Genomic DNA, 15,000 nt, shown 5'->3' with positions numbered 1-15,000 from the left:
ATCACCATCACTCTGTCTATCACCACCAGTTTAATCAACATCACCATCACCACTACCACCACCACCGAAGCTACCTTCACCATCACTATCACCATAATTCCTCCCGCTAACACCACCATCACCACCACCACCACAATTAACCACAATCAATAACTACCTAAAAAAGCCACATTCCTAAAAACTATTACCACACACACACACACACACACACACACACACACACACACACACACACACACACACACACACACACACACACACACACACACGCATACCACACCACACCACACCACACCACCGCACGTCAACCCTGCCCAACCACACAACACCACCGCATCCCCACCACCCTCTCCACCACAGCCACGCCACGTCTACCTTTTTACAGCCCTCGCGGCGCCCCCAACAGAGAGGCACCGCCCTTCCTCAGGTAACGTGGGAACCTTCTCTTTATTGGGCCATCTCGGGGGGAAGGTAAGGAAGGGAGAGAGAGAGGGAGAGGGAGGGAGAGAGGAAGAGAGGGAGGGAAGGAGGGAGGGAGGCAAACAGAAGCACACAAGCTCCCGGAAGTATGGAGGGTCTTTTGAAATTGGTCTGGAAATTTGACTCGGCCCAGAACTTGGAAAATTTTAGTCGTATGTGAAGGCAGTTGTTGTTATTGTTGTTGTTGTTGTTGTTGTTGTTGTTGTTGTTGTTGTTGTTGTTGTTGTTCCTGTTCTTCGTCTTCTTGTTCCTCTTGTTCTTGTTCTTCTTGTTCTTGTTCTTCTAATCATTATTATTATTATTATTATTATTATTATTATTATTATTATTATTATTATTATTATTATTATTATGAGGACTAGTAGTAGTAGTAGTAGTAGTAGTAGTAGTAGTAGTAGAAGTAATTAATTTTAGTATTATTCATATCACTATTGTTATTCATGGCAGTATTACATCCCTTTAACTGAACACAAACACGATACAGATTTTTACTCATACATCTAATTTTCCTCACACAGATATTAATTAAATCCCATCTAATTATAATGACTGCAGTATTTTGCATGTCATTCTACTAATTATATCATTGCACTTAACTAGAATTTCGTCACGTGATGGTCCTAGTTAGTGGTGGTAGGTGGTGGTGGTGGTGGTAGTGATTGTGGTAGGTAATTGTGGTGTTAGATTATGATTGTGGTGGTAACAGTGATTGTAATAGTGAACAGTGGTGGGTGGGTAGTAGTAACTGGGGTAGGTAGGTGCAGTGGTGGGTTGTGGTTGTGGTGGTAAATGGTAGTGGAAGTAATAATTGTGGTAGTGGTTGTGGTAATAGTTAGTGGTTGGTAATATTAGTGGTAATGGAAAACTAGCAATTGTAGTATTAAATAGTTACAGGAAGCAGCAGCAGCAGTAGTAGTAGTAGTAGTAGTAGTAGTAGTAGCAGCAGTAGTAGTAGTAATAGTAGTAATAGTAGTAGTAGTAGTAGTAATAGTAGTAGTAGTAGTAGTAGTAGTAGTGGGCAAGGAATGGTAGAAATGGTGGTTGGCATTCTGGTGGGAAAGTTTGTGTTGAATGGTGGTGATGGTGGTAGTTGTGGTCAGAGGCCTCGCTCGATGACCCCCCGCCACCACCTGGTCACCTGGTCATCTTGCCCCCGCCCCCCTCTACCTGGGAGACACAGTGGGCCCTAAATTCTCGAAATAGGAGAGGCAGAAAAGAAATTGTGTCGTAGCAGTCGTGGTGATGGTAGTAGTAGTAGTAGTAGTAGTAGTAGTAGTAGTTATTGTTGTTGTTCGTGTTGTTCTTGCAGGAAAAGGTAAGATGATGGTATTAGTGGTGGTGGTGACGGCAGAAGTAGTAGTAGTAGTAGTAGTAGTGGTAGTAGTAGTAGTAGAAGGAGGAGGAGGAGGAGGAACTGTGATAAAAATACCTAACGATAATAACAAAAGTAAAAATAACAACAACAATAGCAACAATAACATAATAATAATAATAATAATAATAATAATAATAATAATAATAATAATAATAATGGCGATGATGATGAAAAAATAATAATAGCAGTAAGACTAACAGCAGTAACACCCATAACAATACATAACAACAAGCTGCCAATACTTGAATTACACATTGCTTAACACATTAACTCTGCGCATTGATAGTGATCGAAAGCTAAGGAGGCGAGACTTGAGCTGAGGGACCCACCAGTACTGCAAGACGTAGGCAGCCAAGAAAGAGAGAAAAAAGTGAACGAAGATAACAGAAAAAGGTTCTTGCCAGCTGTCAAAGCCCGTAAAATTACCATCACCATAAAAGGCCTCGATATCTTAATTGGAAAAATTGAAAGTCGTATCTGAGAAAAAAAAAAAGGAAAAAGAAAAAAAGTTGAGAATTGGCTGGAAAAACGAGAGAGAGAGAGAGAGAGAGAGATGAGAGAGAGAGAGAGAGAGAGAGAGAGAGAGGAGAGAGAGAGGAGAGAGAGAGAGAGAGAGAGAGAGAATAGTTTGACTCATAGTTTAATAAAAGGAAAAACAATACAAGAGGAAACCTAACAGGGAAATAAAATGAAACGAAATGAAACTTTGAAACTCGAGATATTTGAAGCTCCAAACGTGTGCGGGAGACTTCAAAAGCTACACACACACACACACACACACATCCATGTCCAGGCGGTTCTTTTCTATCGATGGCATTCAGGGTCAAGAGGAGGGTATACCAAGACGCTCACAAGGTCCAAAGAGCCACAATAAGGGAGGGAGACGTGGGCCTTGAGGTACAGCCCATCACGGAGACAGGTGTTCAAGGGAGCCCCATGACACCTTAAATTTACCTCTTCATGCGTGTTACTCTCTCTCTCTCTCTCTCTCCTCCTCTCTCTCCTCTCTCTCTCTCTCTCTCTCTCTCTCTCTCTCTCTCTCTCTGGCTTTTTTCCTCCAGATATCAATTCCTGGCCAAGTTTTTATCAACTAGTCTTTGTATAATTATGTTATTTATACTTTTTTTATTCGTCAGTATATCTTTTTACATTGCTGTTGTCAGACTTGAAGTGATGGCGCTGGTGGTGGTGGTGGTGGTGGTGGTGGTAGTACTGGTGGTAGTGGTGATAAATGCTGCTGATGATAATGAGATAAATGAAAAATACCTTCACCACCACCACCACCACCACCACCACCACCATCACAAACCTCTCTTACCTCACCTCATCTCATCTTACCCTTCCCCACTTCTCCTCCTCCTCCTCCTCCTCCTCCTGTCCTTCCCCGCCCCTCTCCTCCATCTTCCCCCGCGCCTCCCCGCCCCCCAAACCTAACACCAGGAGCGACAACCTTGCTCTTTGACATATAAATATATCTCGCCATTAGATACGCCGGCCGAACTGTGAGCCTGAAAATATGGGTCGTGTATCGGTTCACAAACAATAAGCCGAGTGCTGGCAGAAAAAAAAAAAAAAGAAGTAGACGTTTTAATTTTTTAAGGGAGGAGGAGGAGGAGGAGGAGGAGGAGAGGGGTTGGTATGTAGTCTAGTTAAATGGTGATTTTTTTTTTCTTTTTCATTCTGTTCTTGGTGATGATTTTATATAATGAATCTCTCTCTTCTCCTCTCTCTCTCTCTCTCTCTCTCTCTCTCTCTCTCTCTCTCTCTCTCTCTCTCTCCTCCTCTCTCTCCTCTCCTCTCTCTCTCTCTGTATGTTCAGGTATACAAGTTACAAATTCAAGTCATTTCTCAGCTTTCCTAACAGGGAGTCGTAAAACCATACTCATTCTCCCTTACCTTTCTCCCTTTCCTCCAGTTTTCTCCTCCCTTACCCTTCCCCTCCCCCTTCCCTTCCCTTCCCTCTTCTCTCCCTTAGTCGCTCCACATAAGGGGATTATTGAGGATACCGCAGCTGAACTGACTCCCTCTCCCTTATCCTCCCCTCTCCCCCTCTCCCGTCTCTCCTCTCCCTTCCCATCTCCCATCTCCCTCCCTCTCCCCAATCAACATGGGCAGTAGCAACCTGACAATGATGATGAGGCTGGTGTGTGTGTGTGTGTGTGTGTGTGTGTGTGTGTGTGTGTGTGTGTGTGTGTGTGTGTGTGTGTGTGTGTGTGTGTGTTAATGACAGCGTAGGTAGACAGTGTGATTAAAGCGTGTAATTGTTGTAGGGGGAGTTGATGGTGGTTGTAGGTTCATATGTAGCAGTGTTGATGGTAGTAGTAGTAGTAGTAGTAGTGGTAGTAGTAGTAGTAGTAGTGGTGGTGGTGGTGGTAGTAGTAGTGGTAGTAGTAATAAAGAGGGGGGAGTGGCTATGATGGTGGTGGTGGTGGTGGTGTTTGGTGGTAGTAGTAGTAGTAGTAGTGGTAGTGGTGGTGGTGGTGGTGGTGGTGGTGGTGGTACTCATAAGTAATAATGAGCGTAATTTAGTGAGTAATTAACAGTGATGGATGGTAATGGTGGTGGTGGTGGTTGTCGTTTTGATATTTATGAGGCCATTTAGATTCACTCACAGACTCCCTTCTATTCCATTACTTTTCCTTCCTTTCCTTCCTCTCCTCTCTCTTCTCTCCTTCTCTCTTCTCTCCTCTGTTCTCTTATCTCCTTTCTTTCCTCCTTGTCTCAGATTCACTCACAGCCTCTCTTCTGTTTTCACTTTTCCTCCTCATCCTTTCTCTCCTCTCTTCTCTCCTTCTCTCTTCTCTCCTCTCTCTTCTTTCCTCTCTCTCTTCCCTCCATGTTCTCTTCTCTCCTCCTTTCTTCTTTGTCTCAGATTCACTCACAGCCTTTCTTCTATTCTCACTTTTCCTCCTCATTCTTTCTCTCTTCTCTTCTCTCCTTCTCTCTTCTCTCCTTCTCCCTTCTTTCCTGTCTCTTCTCTCCTCTGTTCTCTTCTCTCCTTTCCTCTTTGTCTCAGATTCACAGCCTTTCTTCTATTCCCACTTTCTCTCCTCATCCTTTCTCTCCTCTCTTCTCTCTCCTTCTCTCTTCTCTCCTATCTCTTCTCCTCCTCTTTTCCTCTTCTTTGTCTCAGATTCACTCACAGCCTCCCTCCTATTCCCACTTTTCCCCTCATCCTTTCTCTCTCCTCTTCTCTCTTCTCTGTTCTCTTCTCTCCTCTCCCTTCTTTCTTCCTTGTCTCAGTATGCATTAAATTTTTCCTTTATAAACTTAATTTCATGTTCTTCCACATCGTTTCCCCTTTTTTGTTATCTCTCTTTTCCTTCCTTCCTTCCTCTCTTCATTTTCTCTCTTCCTAAACTCCTAAACTTTCATCTCCCTGCCTTGTTTTCATTACCTCTTCCTTCCTCTTCACATTTTGGCAGTTTTCCCCTCTGTTTCCCTCCCTTTTACGGTGTACCTCTCTCTCTCTCTCTCTCTCTCTCTCTCTCTCTCTCTCTCTCTCTCTCTCTCTCTCTCTCTCTCTCTCTCTCGCTGCCCCTCACTTTGTGTATATAGTATTGATTAGCTTTTCCTGGTTTCCATGGCAACCTCTGGCAGCTGGTGATGCCACACGCTCCTGGAAGGACTTCTCTCCCTCACTCCCTCTTCCCCCTCACTCCTCTCTCTCCTCCTTCCCTGTAATGCTGAATTTACTTCCCTAATATTCCTTTTTCCTCTATTTCTCTCCTCTTTTCCTTTGTTACTTCCTTCTCTCTTTTCTCTAAGTTCTTCTCTTTCCCCTCATTCACTTCTCCCCTCACTTTCCTCTATTTCGTTTCCCTAACATTCCTTTTCCCTTCATTTCTTTCCACTACTTTACTCTGTTTTCTATTATTTCTTCCCCTCTCTCGTCTCTAGGCTCCTCTCTCTCTGTGTGTGGCTCTCCCCTCACTTCCCTCTCTCCCTCTCCCTCTCCCTCTCTCCTCGTTTCGTCCCCTCAGGCTTGTTTTTTTGATCCTCTTCACCTCATATGGGTTTTAGTTTCATCCACTTATGGGTTTAATAATGTTATCTTTAGTTCAGTCATCCGTTTATTCACCTCTTCGTTTTTCCTCTTTATTCATTTACCTTAGGCGGCAGATTTTTAAAAAGTAAACATTTATAATTGTCCTGGAAATTATGAAAGTCAAGTTGGAATAAAAAAAAGGAAAGGAAAGTTAATATTTTTCGTGTATTTTTCCTGACCAGCGTATTTTTGCATGAATAAAATTTAACTTGGCGTAGAGTGGTTGTAAATTTTTATATCTTTTTTACACACACACACACACACACACACACACACACACACGCACGCACACTCACAGCAGCTGCCAAACAGGATTACTTTTTTTCCCCGTTTTAAACTTTGCTATAAAAACGAAATAAAAAAAAAAAAGAGTGATTGGTTTGTTCCATTTCACATATTGGTACTTGCACGTGGCCATTGATGAAATTGTATATGTGTCTGTCTGTCAGTCTGTCTGTCTTCACTCCCATCCATCAGTCAGTCAGTCAGCTGTTCTTTCTATGTGCTCCTATTATCAGTTCATATATCTGTCAGTTCTTTTTACCAGTAACTGTTATTGTATGCCTGGATGTGCGGAATCCTTGCCTTGCTTGTGTGTTTTGTTTGTGCATATTTGTCTCTATTTATTTTATCGATCTGTTCTTTTGTGTGTACCGACTTATCTATCGGTGAATACTCCAAGGAAACAATGTAGTGATCTAATCTTTCCTTTCTATCTATGTATCTCGCTATCTATGTGTTTTTTCTGATTATCTATCCATGTATGTATGTACGTATGTAAGCTTGTATGTATTTGTCTGTCTGTTTTTCTTTCTATCTGTTTGGCTATCTGAATATCTGTCTGTCTGTTTCCCTCCCTATCTATCTATTTTTCTATCTGTCTATCTATCTATCTATCTATCTATCTATTTATTCATCTATGTCTGTCATCCTGTCTCAACTTTTTAATCCTTTCATCGGTCTGCACATTCCAATAAGCGGAGCATCACACTTTTCACATCATCACCACTAAGACAGCATCCCTTCCCCCCACCGCCACCTCTCTCATCTCCCTCATCTCCTTCCTGTGATAAGTCCTCAATAAGACTTGTGAGGATAAACAAATAGACGCAGCTTCCCTCCCCATCTCTCCTCATCTCTCCCCTCCCCACCCCTCACCCACCTCTCCCCCTCAAATCCCTTCCCCAAACATCTCTCCCTCTCCAGGTGTGTTGACGAGATGGCTTCACCTGTCCCTCAAAGTGATCCCATCCTCCTCTTGACGTTATGTTCTGAAATTCCTCTTCCTCCTCTTGACGTCTCAGTATTTGTCTGTTAATCTCTATCTTCTGGATTTTTCTCCGTTTTCTAATCTTTTAATCCCTTTGTACCTTTGTTTTTTCAAGTTTTTATTCTGGGTTTGATTCGTTTTCTTACCCTCCTTCCGTTTTCTTTAGCTTCTACTTCCTCGTGTTTATTCGTTTTGGCTTTGTTTTTTAATCGTTCTTTTCTTTTCCTCTTTATCATTTGTTCTTATGGTTCCTTTTGTTGTTTCCTTGTCTGTCTTCCTTTGTTCGTCAATTGTTTGCATGTCCATCATTCCTTTTCTATTTTTTATTTCCTTCGATCTCTTTAGAATCTTCCCGGTTTTCTCGTTTTCCCTCTTTGTTAGATTTTTATCGTTTCTCTTCTTGTTCTCGTTTCCCTATTCGTGTAGTTTTTCTCCTTCTTGATCTTCTTTTTAGTTCATCTCCTTTTTCTTTTCATTTACACTCGTCTTTTTTTTTATCTTAACCTTTCGTCTCTTTTCTTATTTTCGTCTTATTATTCTTTTCTTGTTCTCATTTCCCCTATTCAATTAGTTTTTTCTCCTTCCTGATCTTTCGTCTTACTTCATCACTTATTTTTTTTTCATTTACATTCGTCCTCTTTGCTCTTTCTCTTTGCTCTTAACCTTTCATCTCTTTCCGTATTTTCGTCTTATTATTCTTTTCTTGTTCTCATTTCCTTATTCATTTAGTTTTTTTCTCCTTCCTGATCTTCTTGTCTTAGTTCATCACCTTTTTCTTTTCATTTATACTCGTCTCTTTGTTCTTAACCTTTCATCTCTTTCCTTATTTTCGTCTTAGTATTCTTTGATGAAAATTATATAATGGACTGATTTAGTGAACTGAAATATTGAGTACTCTATGAAAACTTAACCACTGATGCTATTTAAAGTGTTCGGTTGATGTAGGAGGTGAACGGAATACACTAACACAAGATTAGGTTGCATTGTAGTGGCGTTGTCTTCCTTTGTTTAGTTCTGTTGATGCCTCACTGTTGTTTATTTTATTTTTCATTTATTTTATTTATTTATTTTTTTTTGCATTGCTAACTCTTAGAAAAAAAAATAATTTGACAGGTACTCTTTTTTTTTTTCTGGTATATACGTGGTACCCCAGTCATTGTCAAGTGATTATATTGATCATTACTATCATCATCATCATCATCATCATCCGTTCATCACCACTAACCCTTTCACCCACTATGGCCATCCTCTTCTAAACATTCCAAGTACAGTAGAAAAATAATTGCATTAATAGATACGTAGAAGAAGACGAAGAGAATAGATGATAATTTTGTCTTTTTTTTTGTCTACATAATTATTTAACAGACAGATACGAAGAAGAAAAGAGAGAATAGAGGATAATTTTCTCTTTTCTCGTCTGCAGAATTATTTAACAGACAGTTACGAAGAAGAAAAGAGAGAATAGAGGATAATTTTCTCGTTTTCTCGTCTGCAGAATTATTTAACAGACAAACACGAAGAAGAAACGAGAAAAATATAGGACAATTTGATCTTTTCTTGCCTACAAAACTATTCACCAGACTAGTATGAAAAATAAAAAAGTACCCCGATAATTTAATCTATTGATTAAAACATGAACAACTTAACCTTTTTATATTCCAATTTACTTAGATGAATATATATTTTTTCCCATCATATCTAACATTTTCCCTCTTTCCTTTTTCTTTCAGGTACGTAAATATCCTCGCGGTGCACCAGGGGCCCTTACATCCTTATGGTACGTACGTGGTGTCCGTCCGCGTCTTTTAGTGTCCTTTAGTGTCCTTCAATGGTCGCCGTTTCCTTCCCCGCGTCCTCCTGGGGGAATATCGCAGGCCGGGCGTCGTGTTTATTTAATGCAAGTGGGTTCTCCGCTATCTGTATCATCTCTTTATCGTGTGTTTTGATCTGGTCTCTTAAAGTGGTTGGCTCTTGAAAAAAATACAAATATAAACAAAAAAAATCCACGCAGCCAAATTGATAGAGAGTCCGGAAGAGGAGGAAGAAAGAGTAGCGAGAGAGAGAGAGAGAGAGAGAGAGGAGAGAGAGAGAGAGAGAGAGAGAGAGAGAGAGAGAGAAGAGAGAGAGAGAGAGAGAGAGAGAGAGAGAGAAAAGGAGCAGATTATATTAAAGAACTGTTGCGGATACTCCAAAAAAAGACATGGACGTTGGTACTGAGAGAGAGAGAGAGAGAGAGGAGAGAGAGAGAGAGAGAGAGAGAGCGAGGAGAGAGAGAGAGAGGGCAGAGGATAGGAAGGACGGGAGGGAGGGAAGGGAGGAAGACAGATAGTGAAAGAGGTAAATAAACACGGAGGTAAATGGTGTGTGTGTGTGTGTGTGTGTGTGTGTGTGTGTGTGCTAAGAGCCACCCAAACATCCTTCTCGTGTCGTAATGTTTCCTTATCTCAGTGGAGGGAGTGAGATTCTCAGTCATTTTAGTAATCTGATTTCATCTTATGACTTCAAATGACATTGAAACGACCTACTCCACCTTACCTCCCCCTCCTCGTTACTTCCCTCCTCCTGCTCCTCACCTCTCTCCTCCTCCTCCCTCCTCCTCCTCCTCCTCCTCCTCCTCCTCCCGGGAACCAGTTTATTGATGATCCGGACAGTAGTTCCCCATTAGCCATTGGATCATTAATTTTTCGTTGGTGTTTGGGCTCAAGACGAAAAAAACGAAACCTACATGGAAATCGATGCATTGTTTTGAAGGCTAATGAAGCGAACCAGAGAGAGAGAGGAGAGAGAGAGAGAGAGAGGAGAGAGAGAGAGAGAGAGAGAGAGTGTTAGTGATATATGGATAATGTTCTCATACTTGTAAATAATGTAATTAGTGACGTTCGAAAGTTAACTAGTTGGGTCTCTCTCTCTCTCTCTTCTCTCTCTCTCTCTCTCTCTCTCCTCTCTCCTCTCTCTCTCTCTCTCTCTCTCTCTCATCTCTCTCTCTCTCTCTCCTGCTCGATCCATTAACCCTCCCCTATACTGCTCTTTCCTCCCTTCCTCTTTTTCTTCCTCTCCGTTTGCTTTTCTCTCTTTCCTCTTCCTAACCCTCTCCCTCCCTCTCTCTTCCTCTCACGTGACCCGATCCTGACCTGACGGAAGGAAAGGGAAATGGAAGAATGCCGAGAACGAGGGACAGAAAGGGAACGAGAGAGGGAATAAAAATAGAGATGCAGGAAAGAAAGAGGAAATAGATGCATGAAAAAAAAGGGAGGTGAACTTAGAATGAAGGAAAAATATGACAGAATTGAATCAGTGTAAAAAAATGGAAATACTGACTTAGAGAAATTTGAAAAAGCTAAAGAGTTAAATGAAAAAAAAAAATATATGAATTAGATGAAGGAGAGATGGAATAAAAAAATAAAGAAATGACTTGATAAAAGAGAATAATGCGAGAGGAATGACATTATGCGTCTCTCTCTCTCTCTCTCTCTTCCTCTCTCTCTCTCTCTCTCTCTCCTCTCCTCCTCTCTCTCTCTCTCTCTCTCTCTCTCCTCTCTCTCTCTCTCTCTCTCTCTCTCTCGTAAATACTGTTCAAGGAGAGAGAAAAAGATAAAGAAGGTAAAAACAGACAAAATATAAAAAAAAAAACAAATGGAAAATGGAAAAAATAAGATCCTTTGAGAAAAAAAAAAAAAAAAATGGCGGGAAATTGAAAAGTAAACACGCGGAGGTTTACATTCGAAACTCGGGAGAAATTTGCGTGAGGCCTCGAAATGTTTACAGAGAAGCGATATTTCGTTTAAGTGTTGTTTACCCTCGCCAAGTGTGTGTGTATGTGTCCCTCTCCCTCTCACTCTCACTCTCTCTCACAGTCTCAGTTATCTCCCCTTCTCACCTCATGGTTCTCCTTTCTCGCTCTCTGTCTCTTTCAGAAATTCATATCCTTTCCTTTTTTTTTTTTTTTTTCTTTCTTGTTCACTTATCTCATTTTCCTCACCGTTCCCTTCCATACATCTGCTTCCATCTCTCCTCTGCTCGTGACCCCTTGCATCCTCTCCCATCCTCTCCCACGCTTCTCCCCATCTCTCTCACTCCCTTCACTTCTCTCACCCACGTCTCCTCCACTCGTTCTGCTTTCTATCAATTTAGTTTATTCTCCATTCCACTTTCTTTCTCTTCCACCTTCGTCTCGTTTCCTTTCCCACGCCTCTCATATTCACTACATGTTTTCTTCATTTTTTTTTCTGTTTTCTTTTTTGTTTCTTTTAAGTTCTTCCATTTGCCTTTCGTCCCTTCCACTTCTTTTTCCACCAACTCTTCCATTTTCCTCTTCTTCCACTTTTATTTCATCTGCCACTTCACGTTTTTCACCATTCGTTTTCTCTCTCTCTCTCTCTCTCTCTCTCTCTCTCCTCTCTCTCTCTCTCTCTCCTCTCTCTCTCTCTCTCTCTCTCTCTTCCACTCATCCATGTTTCGTCCATTTTTCTTTCCCGTCAACAGCAAGTCACTCCCATTTTCTTTCTTTTTATGTCTTTCTCTTTTTCCATATTTCTTTTTCTTTTTCTTTATGTCTTATTTTCCTTCTCTTTTTTTTCCTTTCTATATATTTTTTTCTTTCCGTCTTTCTCCTTATTCCTTTGCATCATCACACCCTTCCTTCATTCCTTTCTCCGTTTCTCTCCCTCATTATCCTCCTTCCCCTCTCCCGTTTTCTGATTTTTTAAGGGGCCATTCTAATCCCTCTTTATTTTTCTCAGTTTTTGTCTCTCCTCTCTCCCCTTCCGTTGCCATTCCTCTTCCTTTCGTTCCTCTCTCTTCATTTCTCTCCCTCCTTATCCTTCTTGCCCCTTTTCTCAAACTTTTTTTATTATTTTTTTTTTCTCGTCTCCCTTCAGATCTTCACCAAATCTTCCTTAATGACGTAATGATTATGAAACGTAAACATATCTTAATGACGTCATACGAACCCCACAAGGCCCCGTTTTTTGTTACATTTCCCCATTTTCCTCTTTGTTTTTTTAAGGGGGAGCAATTATGAAGTGTATATTTTTGTTTATCTTTTTCCTTCCTCCCCTAAAGCCTGTATTATTTTGTTCTCCAGGAAATTTGGGTGTGTTGGAAACTGTATGCAAGGTTGCTGTGTTTTTCCTATTTTTTCCCAGTTTATTTATTTATTTATCTATTTGTTTATTTTTTTATTTTTTTATTTTTGGATATGCAAGAGCAGTATTCCATTTTCTATTTACCTGATGGGTGACATTTATTATTTTTTGAGGTCATCTCTTTTTCTTTCAGTTTATTTATTAATTTACAAAAGAGTATTTCGTTTTCTGTTATTTTTCTGTGGGGTGACATTTAATTTTTGGACGTTATCTCTTTCTTTTTTTTTTGTATTCCAGTTCATTTATTCATTTTTTTTGGCAAGGAGAAATTTCGTTTTCTATTATTTTTCTATGGGTGACATATATTTTTAGGATCTGAGGGAGGTGGGATGGAATTGCGCCTCACGTTTTATAATTTGGTTCCAGAAGGGAAAATTGTTTGCGAGTTTGGGGTTTTTATGATCGTGGGAGGCAGTGGAGAGGAGGCAGACGGCGCGAGGGAGAGAGAGTGAGAGAGAGAGAGAGAGAGAGAGAGAGAGAGAGGAGAGAGATGAAGAGAGAGAGAGAGAGAGAGAGAGAGAAGGGCGAGGGAGAGGCAGAGAGAAAGGTAAATATTGTGAGAACGTGGTCGCTTCTCCCCTCTTTCACCCTAGTCTCTCTCTCTCTCTCTCTCTCTCTCTCTCTCTCTCTCTCTCTCTCTCTCTCTCTCTCTCTATGTGTGTTAGAATTGTAAAGTAGACAGTTTTGTAACATTCATCACCACCACCACCACCACCACCACCACCACCACCACCACCACCACCACCACCACCACCACCACCAACAACAACAACAACAACAACAACAACAACAACAACAACAACAACAACAACAGCAACAACACGAAGAACAACACAGCCACAACTGCTCGTTCTTCCTTTGAATTCCTTTGCGCTCGTTTCCAGGAAGGGCGCAGCTATAGTAAGGAGGCATTGGAAGATGGAGAGAAGATGGAGGAAAGGGAGGGAGGGGTGGAGGAATGGAGGAAAGTATCGGATGTAGTCTTTCTCCTCCGTGTCACATTCATCATGACCCCCTAGGAGAAATGGACGCCCCCTCTCCCCCCTCTTCCTTTTTCTCTCCCTCCTTCAGTCTTTCTCCCTTTCCTTACATATTCCTTCTTAACACTTCATCTCCCATGCAACATAAGGGAGCAAACAGAACCATTATACACACACACACACACACACACACACACACACACACACACACACACACACACACACACACACACACACACACACACACGTGACACCTTCGCACAAACACACACACTTACTCTTCCGCCCACTTGAGAAGGGAGGGAAGGAACGGAGGGAGGGAGGGAGGGAAGGAAGGAGGCAGTAAGGGAGAGAAGGAGGAGGAAAGGAGAGGGAGAAGGAGAGATAACAGGAAGAAGGATGTAATTAGGGTATAAATATTTCTACACACTCTCTCTCTCTCTCTCTCTCTCTCTCTCTCTCTCTCTCTCTCTCTCTCTCTCTCTCTCTCTCTCTCTCTCTCTCTCTCTCTCTCTCTCTCTCTCTCTCTTACCTCCTTCGGGTGATATAAGCAGCCAAGTTTAGCCTGAAAAGAGAGGGAGAAAAGTTATATTCAAGACAAACATTGTGTATATAAAGAAGAAGGTAGAAGCGAGGGGAGAAGAAAAGAGGGGAATAAAAAAAGAGGGAAGTAGAAAGTCACCACAGAGGAATTTTATCTCTTATCAAAGATGAGGGGAAGGAAGAAAGAAAGGGGAGTCAGGGAGTAATGATGGTGAGGGCAAGGGGTCAGCCAGGAGAAGGAAGGGGGAAAAGGAGAAAAGTAGGCAAAGAAAGTGAGGGGAAATAAAAAAACTGATAAAAAAAGGAAAAATATACACCTCATTTGCGTCTGGAGAGAATGTAAGATGAGGGGAAGGGAAGAGAAGGAAGGAGAGAAGGAGGGAAGGAGGGGAGGGAAGAGGGGAGGGAGAGGTGCTAATGTCCCTCCAAATATGTGAGGGGAAGTGTTGACGGGCGGAGTTACTCTCCCCGCATGTTTCCCCTTCTCTCTTCCTCCTCCCATTACTCTCTCTATCTCATCCTTCTTCCTTCTCTTTCCCTCCGTTGCTCCTCCTTCCGATGAGGCGTGAAGGGAAGGAAGGCAGTAAAGAGGGGAATAAAGATGGGAAGAGAAAGAGGAAGACGAGGAAGAGGAGGATGAAAGAGGGATAAGGAAGTTATCTGAAATTGATTTTTTCCTTGTTCCCTAGAGAGAGAGAGAGAGAGAGAGAGAGAGAGAGAGAGAGAGAGAGAGAGAGAGAGAGAGAGAGAGAGAGAGAGAGAATCACACTAGCAAAAATAGAAATTTAATAAACATTGTAAGTTCTAGTTTCTTATGATTCGTAATTACATCTCTCTCTCTCTCTCTCTCTCTCTCTCTCTCTCTCTCTCTCTCTCTCTCTCTCTCTCTCTCTCTCTCTCTGCATATGTCACTCGTCTCCTTCTAATCTTCCTTCCCATTTCGCCTCTCCTCCTCCTCCTCCTCCTCCTCCTCCTCCTCCTCCTCCTCCTCCTCCTCCTCCTCCTCCTCCTCCTCCTCCTCCCTGCCATCACCTCTTAGAAGACTCATCATTTTTAAAACTAATTACGCTGCCTTGAGTCTCCCCTTCCTGTAAGCTAAGAAGGCGAGGAGGGGTGCTAACTCTCTCTCTCTCTCTCTCTCTCTCTCTCTCTCTCTCTCT

General features: G+C 41.8%; 1 protein-coding gene across 3 annotated transcripts in view; it reads right to left on the bottom strand.

The window, feature by feature from the left end:
- LOC135115035 (uncharacterized) overlaps positions 1-15,000 on the bottom strand; it is a 123,966-nt gene that overhangs the window by 65,617 nt on the left and 43,349 nt on the right. For 2 of the 3 annotated variants that reach the window (XM_064031472.1, XM_064031473.1), the window contains exon 2: positions 13,830-13,862. The exons of the other annotated variant lie outside the window; for it this stretch is intronic. The gene's annotated coding sequence lies outside the window, so the exon portion shown is untranslated. The remainder of the gene's footprint in view (positions 1-13,829; positions 13,863-15,000) is intronic. 3 annotated transcript variants of the gene reach the window in all.

This window comes from Scylla paramamosain, chromosome 28, assembly GCF_035594125.1.
Source record: "Scylla paramamosain isolate STU-SP2022 chromosome 28, ASM3559412v1, whole genome shotgun sequence".
Classification (NCBI taxonomy): Eukaryota; Metazoa; Arthropoda; class Malacostraca; order Decapoda; family Portunidae; genus Scylla; species Scylla paramamosain.
Note: the sequence above shows the minus strand (reverse complement) of the source record. Positions and strands in the feature narration are given on the sequence as shown.